Source organism: Sapajus apella, unplaced genomic scaffold (assembly GCF_009761245.1).
Source record: "Sapajus apella isolate SASKATOON/1434 unplaced genomic scaffold, GSC_monkey_1.0 scaffold76, whole genome shotgun sequence".
Lineage (NCBI taxonomy): Eukaryota > Metazoa > Chordata > Mammalia > Primates > Cebidae > Sapajus > Sapajus apella.
The window spans coordinates 5438420-5445662 of record NW_022437016.1 but is presented as its reverse complement, the minus strand read 5'-3'; the positions used below and the strand labels follow the sequence as shown (position 1 = coordinate 5445662).

Genomic DNA, 7243 nt, shown 5'->3' with positions numbered 1-7243 from the left:
CAGGTTTCCAATCTGCAAAATCTTCTTTAATCCTTGTAATGACCCTGTAACACAGGGAAGACTGTTATCCTCATCTTCTTTGTGAGGAAACTGAAGCTGGGAGGGAAGAAGTCAATCCTCCAGGGTGCAGGCTGGCGAGGGGCAGAGCGAGGAGTGGGACGGCGGTAGGTTTTTCCACACTCAGAAATCTGAAAGATCAGAGCCCCCTTCTTCCCACCTGAAATCTGGTGCCATTAACACAATGTTTTATTTTTTGACTCTATCAAGCAAACATCATCTCATTTTCTCCTTAGAGCAGCCCTGAAGGTAGGTATATTCATCCCCACTTCAGAGTTCCAGAAAACCAGGGTTTAGCAAGGTGGCTTGCCCAGGGTCCCAACCCCTCTGATGTGGTATAACCAGGGATTTGAATCCATGGCTCCCTGATTGTAAAATTCTGCTCTTAACCTCACTGCGCTGTGCATGCCTCCTGGATACAGACATTAATGAAATACAGAGATACAGAGGAGTGGGCATTTAGGGATATTTGCAATGATCAATTATGTAACAGGACTTCTTGGAGCCTAAGTATCATAGAGGAGGCATGACCAGCTCTGCTGGACAGGGGAAGCCTCGCAGAGAAAGTGACCTGGAGCAAGGTTCAGAATGATGACTAGGAGCTTACTACACAAACACACCCGTGAGCAGGGGAAGGGCATTCCAGGCAGAGTAGACCTCCTGGGGAATGACAGCCTTGCACTATAGTTGTGCCTTTGTGGGAGCTACCAGCAGGTTGGAAAGACTGGCTCCCCTGTAAGAAAGGGAAGTGGTACAAACTGAGGTTGAAGAGGGCAGTGGGGACCAGCTCTGGAAAGGCCTTGAATGCCAGACCAAGGGGTTAGACTTGACCCTCACGATAGATGGGGATCATTGGGAGACATTTAAGCAGGAGAAGGATGTGATTGCCTTAAGCGGGGTGCCAGGACTGCTGTGGGCACCACACACACGCAGGAACGTGTCTTCTTTTTCTCAACCACATTCATCTTCTTTTCAGGAAAGGGTACTGAGGTTTTAATGAACTCATTACTCATTCCACTGTCAGGTGAGTCCAATTGCACTGGGAGGGTGAGCAGAGGGCTCTTCCCGCTGAGACCATGCTGCTGCGATCTCATCAGCAGCTGCCCTAGCCTTGTCCCTGGCAGAAGCTCACCCAACCTGTTCTGCCATGACCCTCCCCCTCCACCTCCTCAGAGTCCCACGCTTTGCTGCCTCCTGAACTTGCCAACATCCGTTTCAATGGGCTTGATTGGAATCATGTCTCCCTGGAACTTACTACCATCTGTCTCCCTATGCCCTTGTCTTGGTGGGTGCCTCTGCATCTCTATCTTATGACTGGGTGTGGAAAGCTTCTATTTGTACCCTGGACAAGCAGTCTGTCTCTCTCTCTGTCTGTCCATCCTCTTTGCACCCCTACCTCCAGCCTGGGCCTGCCCATCCAGCATCTCCTCCTTCCCCTTCCCTTCTCCTTTCCACCTTGGACTTTTGGCCTGACTTGCTCTTTCTTTCCTTACCTTGAACACCTTGTCTGAATGTCTGTCTGTCTGTCTCTTCACACCTTAGTCTCTCTGATTGTTCATTTATTTCACTCTCTTTCTCTCCACCTTTTCCAGGCATTCTCTGGAAACAGACTGCTCCAAAATCTATTCATTAGAATGGTATAAGGTTTTGCAAATTCCTAACCATGTGGATTAGACTCAAGTAATCTGTGGAAGGGAATTCAGGCAAGAAAGGAAGTTCTTTCCGTTCATCACTATGGAGGCAGAGATGAGGCCACTAGAGACGTAAGCATGGGGCACCACACTGTTCTGGGTACCAGGCACCTCCTTTTCTTCTTCTCATCCTAAACCACATGGCCCTTACCCAGGCAGGAGCCACAAGCTGACCTGATGTTCCAAGTTAAACTATAAGCAGCCTCAGGGCAAGGAAAACCCTCTGTTTCATGGATTCATGGGCTTCCATGGGTGAAAAAAATCTCTTGAGATTCAACTATTACCAATTTCTTTTTCCCAGATGAGAGCTCTTCATCCCAAAGAAGCAATGGCTTGTGAAGTTCCTGTCCAGGGCTTCAAGGCACAGGGTAGGCAGTGGTCTTCTGGTTTGCACGTAGCCTGACTTCATTCCTCTGTGGTAACACAAATGCACCACAGCAGCTCTCTTCCTTCAGTATTTATGGCATAATGTTTACCAGAATTTATGTTTTTCTTCCTTAGGACAGGGTTGTTTCTAGGGAATGGCTACACAATCATAAACTACATTTCCCAGCACCCCTTGGATCTAGGGGGGATATGTAATTAGTTCTTGCCATTGGATTGTGAGTGGAAGCAATGTATGTCTTGTCTAGATGAAAGTGTTTAAGAAGAGGTTGTACCTGATTCACACACACATTTTCCTTTTTCATGAGCCAGATTCAGGGGACTCCAAGGTCCTAGGAGATGGCAGAGCCACAGACAGAAGGAGCTTGGGTCACTGAATCATGCAGAGAGCCACCTGCCAACCAGGAGCACCTACATTGACCTGTTACCTGGGGAAGAAGGGATTTATTTGTTATAGCAGCTGGCATCTCCCTAAAAAATGCAGTGTTGGCCATAGGTTATATACTTATAGGGACTCACCAAATCTGCTTCCTAAGGTATAGTCATTCTCATTTGCCTATCTTTGATGAAGAGGCCCTATCCTGGAATCTTCTACATTGCCAAATTTCAGAGAAAAGTAAATGACAGAAGTGGGACTGACCCATCACTGCCTGACAATGGCTCACATGGTCCTCTGTGCTCTCCTGACTCCCTTGAACGCTCAGCTATCCCTTCAACTTTCCCTTTGTCATTATTTTGCTGCACCACTAGTCTTTTAAAAAAATTATTATTTAATAATGATTATTAATTTTTTATTTTTAAAATTGCTGTGTGAGGCTGTTTGTGTTGCCATAAAAGAATATCTGAGGCTGGAAAATTTATAAAGAGAAGAGGTTTAATTGGCTCATGGTTCTGTAGGCTGTACAGGAAGCATGGTGCTCGGATCTGCTTTTGATGAGAGCCTCAGGAAGCTCACAGTCATGACAGAAGATGAAAGGGAAGCAGGCAGTCACTTAGCGGGAGGGGGAGGGGGAGGGGGAGGGGACACACACTTTTAAACAACCACATCTCATGTGAACTCAGAGCCAGAGCTCATACTCATCATCAAAAGGATGACCCAGGCCATTCATGAGGGATCCACCCCCATGATCCAAACACCTCCCGCTTAGTCCCCACCTCCAACATTGGGGATTACACTTCAACATGAGATTTTCAGGGGACAGATAACCAAACCCTGTCAGTTGACAAATCAAAATTGTATATATTTATGACATATAACATGTTGTTTTGAAATAGGTATGCGTTGTGGAATGGCTAAACTAAGCTACCTTTGGTCTTTTATTCTGCTCCTCAAACACATCAGGCATAATGCCATCTTAGATCCTCTATACCTGTTATGGTGTCATTGCTCCAACCCTAGATCTTCTAAAGCTGTCTTTTTTCTTAACCAAATTCTATGTCAAACAACCCCTCTCCGGTGAGGTCTTTCCTGACCACCCAGTCAAATGTGCTTGAGTCCAACTCACCATCAGCCATCATCCAACCTCTATCACAGCTTCATGGTTTACATCTTTGATGGCGTTTGCCACTACTTGAAATTATCTTGTCCATTTACTCAATTATCATCACCATATACCTCCCTTCAGTCTTTGCTTCATTTAAGGAAACAGAAACTCGGAAAGGTACTGTAACTCGCCAGAGGTCACATTGCCACTGAATAGTGGTCCCAAGATTTGAACAGGTCTGACAGATTCTGCCAAAGATGGTTTCTGCTTTGCTACACTGTTCTCTAGACACAGCAATAACTAGAGGAATGCACTTGTTTTATCAGGACATAACTTTCATCATGAATCCCAAGGCAGGGTGGTATAGGGGAAAAGCATGAATTATCGGGTTGGCAGGCCTAGTCTCATGTCCTGGCATTGACATTTTCCAGTATTAAACATCTCTGCATACTTTTCTTTCAAAACGGAATTAACATACTTACTTCAAATAGGTAATGTGAGGACAGAAGGAGACAGTGTATAAAGCAGGTAACCCAATGCCTGCACACAGTGGGTCCTCAGGCAAATACTTCATTTTTTTTTTCTAACAAAGACGTCAACAGTTATCCTGAGCATTCCACCTTCATCAATGGAAAGGGAAAAATGCAAATTTGAGTAAAACCACAAAAGATTCTAAAAAGTGGCTGATTCATTTCTGACTTCTTTTCTAGGCGTTGTTAGGAAGTTAAGTTAAAATCCAAGTCAGACTCCTAGACCTCATCCCAGTTACTGTGCTGAAAGCAGGCAGACTTTAGGATTAAAAAATTTCCCTCATTTTCCCCCCTACAATGCACAAATGTCATGAACAAGGGGCAAACTCATTATAGCTAGGTTTCTATCTGCCTAGTCCAGATGCATGTGCTAAAATATGAGGCCAGTTCCAATGGCCACCATCCAGGACCATGAGCACTGTGACTAATGTATGTAAAACACACACAAGGCTCCTCTCTCCCAGCATCTGGACCCCAAAGCAAAAGTTAGCTACAGAGAAATTTCAGGCGGACTCTCCAAAGTCTTCATTGCTTTTCAAGTTTGGAGTCAGTGAATCTGGCTCAAAGCAAAGGAGCCCTTTGTTGGGACTGGGATTTATTTATTTATTTATTTATTTTTTAATATGGATGTTACTATCCTGACAGTGTTCATTGGCCCTTGGCTGTAAAGTTCACATTTTCTGTATCAGTCAGGACAGCCTAGGTTTTATACTGATAACAAATAACCTGATTTCTCAGGGGGTTAAAAAAACAAGGGTTTATTTCTTGTTCATGCTACAGGTCTAGTGCAGCTTGCCAGGTGTCCCATGCTTACTGTAACCACTTAGGGTCCTAGGCCAATGGAAGAGCCATTATTGCAAACTTTACCAGTTGTTGGGCCTGGAGGAGAAGAAGGATCTCACACTGATAATTAACTGTTCAGTCCAGAAGTGACATCTGGCACTTGTACTCCCAACACATTTGCCACAGCTGGCCATATAACTCCATCAACCACAAGGGGAGCACAATCTACAAACCTACTGTGTGCCCAGAATGGGGGGAACCAGAAAGGTTTGTGCACAGCATCTTATTTCTATTCCTCATGCTTCCTGGATGGGTTACCAAGTCAAGGTGATTCAAGTCTCATCATAAACAAACAAACAAAAGTCTCATTCCCTTTGCTCCATGGCTATGATCCCTGCTTCAGCTCAGGCTTCACAATAGTCAGGCTTCTCCTCTAACTATTGCATCCACCCCAATCTTGTCTCTTTGCCGCTCTTCAAAGAGATGTTATTCTTCACCTTGTATTTCATCCTTGGCTTCTCAGTTGGAGTGATCACCCAGACCTCCCAGTCCACCAGGTCGTTCTCTTCCAGATAACAAAGCTTGGGGCCTTCTGACACCATCTTTCCTGCAATCCAGCCTAGATTTGTAGAGAGAGGAAGATAAAAGAGATGTTTGTCTGTTTGTAGGAAAAGTTCTTTCAGGACCCTTCTGCAGCTGTGATTCTAGGGCTCGATTATTATTCTCATCCAGGAAGCTGCAGACACACACCTCCTGTAGGGGGTCCAACTCAGACACTTAATTAGCAAAGAAAATTAAACCCCAAGGAACTGGGTTCTACAGTTGCTAGAGGGCTTCTTGTGTGATCTGCTGCTCAGCTGGTGGGAGGGACGTGAGGTGTCTGGGCCTCAGTGTTAGAGTGTGATGGACCCTTCACAACCCAATGGCCTTACCTTGCCTAGCTGCTTTGTCCCCAGGGATGTCTTTCAGGCCCTGCTTCATATTCCACCCACTCTTCCTCAGGGGATGTTATTCTTCTCTCCCAGCAGAGGACATCAAAAGGCAAAATCCCTAATTCAGTCCATCCAAATAAATGAATATCCAAATAAATATCCAAATAAATGTCCTCCCTCCCACGAGCACAGGCCTGCCCCATTGACAAAGCATGTTCACTGACAGTGGCTGACTGCATCCTTTCAGCAACACATGAGGTGGCTTTAATCACCATCCACATCAGCAGGCATGGAAATGGAGGCTCAGGGAGGCCAGGTCGCCAGTCAGGGAACCGTATAGTGGGAGCTGGAATCCAGGCCTTTGGGTTCCACTCCCAGGGTAACTTTCTGCTCCACTTCTTAGAGAAGAAACTCTGGATTGCACCTCTCACAGGGCTGGATGTTTAGAAAGCCACACCCAGACTCAGTTTCCCCAAGCCTTCCTGGCTTGGCCTGGAGCTGCGGCCAGATTCAGACCACAGGCCAGGAGATAATCAGGCCTGTTCTCTGTCTGCTCCCATCAGCAACAATGGGCCAATTAAGACAATTACTGCTGGTTTATATAACAGGAAGTAGGGATCACAGTGCTCAACTTGTTGAAAATCTCCTATAAAAGTGCTAATAATGCATTAATGTATTAATCCCCTTAATCCTGTCAAATTACCACAGAAGCGCTCTGCAGAGCTGACAGTGGCTCTCCCTGTCCCTGCAGTGGGCACTGCTGTCTGTGAGGCTCCAGGAACTCCTCTCTGGTCACCCTTCCCTGCTCAGCCCTCCTTAGGAAGCTCTCAGGGGCTGCAAGGACAGGATGGCAACTGAAGACGTTTGGCAGGAGATAAATATTGATTCTTTTAAAGAGAGATGATGATGTATTCTTTAAGCAAAGATTCTTGATTCTTTCTCAGCAAGGAGAGACTCAGCTCTGGGCAGCTGACTCTATCACTTGCTGTGCGGCCTTGGGCTTCTTTTCTAGGTTCTCTGAGTCTCCAATTCCTCATGTGTAAGACGTGGTAATAATAGCTCATTGCAGAGTTGTTGGAAGATTCTAAAGCTGCAGGCAAATGACTGACACATGAAGGCATTCCATAAATATGCCGTCTTTTTTTCAGCTATAAAATGGGAATAAGAATTCCCACCATGAGGGCTAAATGAAATTGCATGCATCAGTTTCCTGACACACAGTAGTGCTAACATACATAGCAGTTCTTCCCTTCTCATCCTTGTTTGTTGTTGTGGTTTGATTAAAATGCTGCCTGACTTTCAAGAGAGCTTAGGAGCAAAGACTGTGGTGCTGAGTGAGTTGTTCAGATATTTCGTTTGTTGTAAAGCCGGTCATATATTTT

General features: G+C 45.4%; 1 long non-coding RNA gene across 1 annotated transcript; it reads right to left on the bottom strand.

The window, feature by feature from the left end:
• Positions 1-3357: 3357 nt before the first annotated feature.
• LOC116532364 lies at positions 3358-5964 on the bottom strand. The gene is made up of 2 exons (XR_004260840.1): positions 5862-5964; positions 3358-5548 (listed from the first exon to the last, which is right to left on the bottom strand). It is a non-coding gene; the product is annotated as an uncharacterized LOC116532364 (long non-coding RNA).
• Between the last annotated feature and the right edge of the window lie 1279 nt (positions 5965-7243).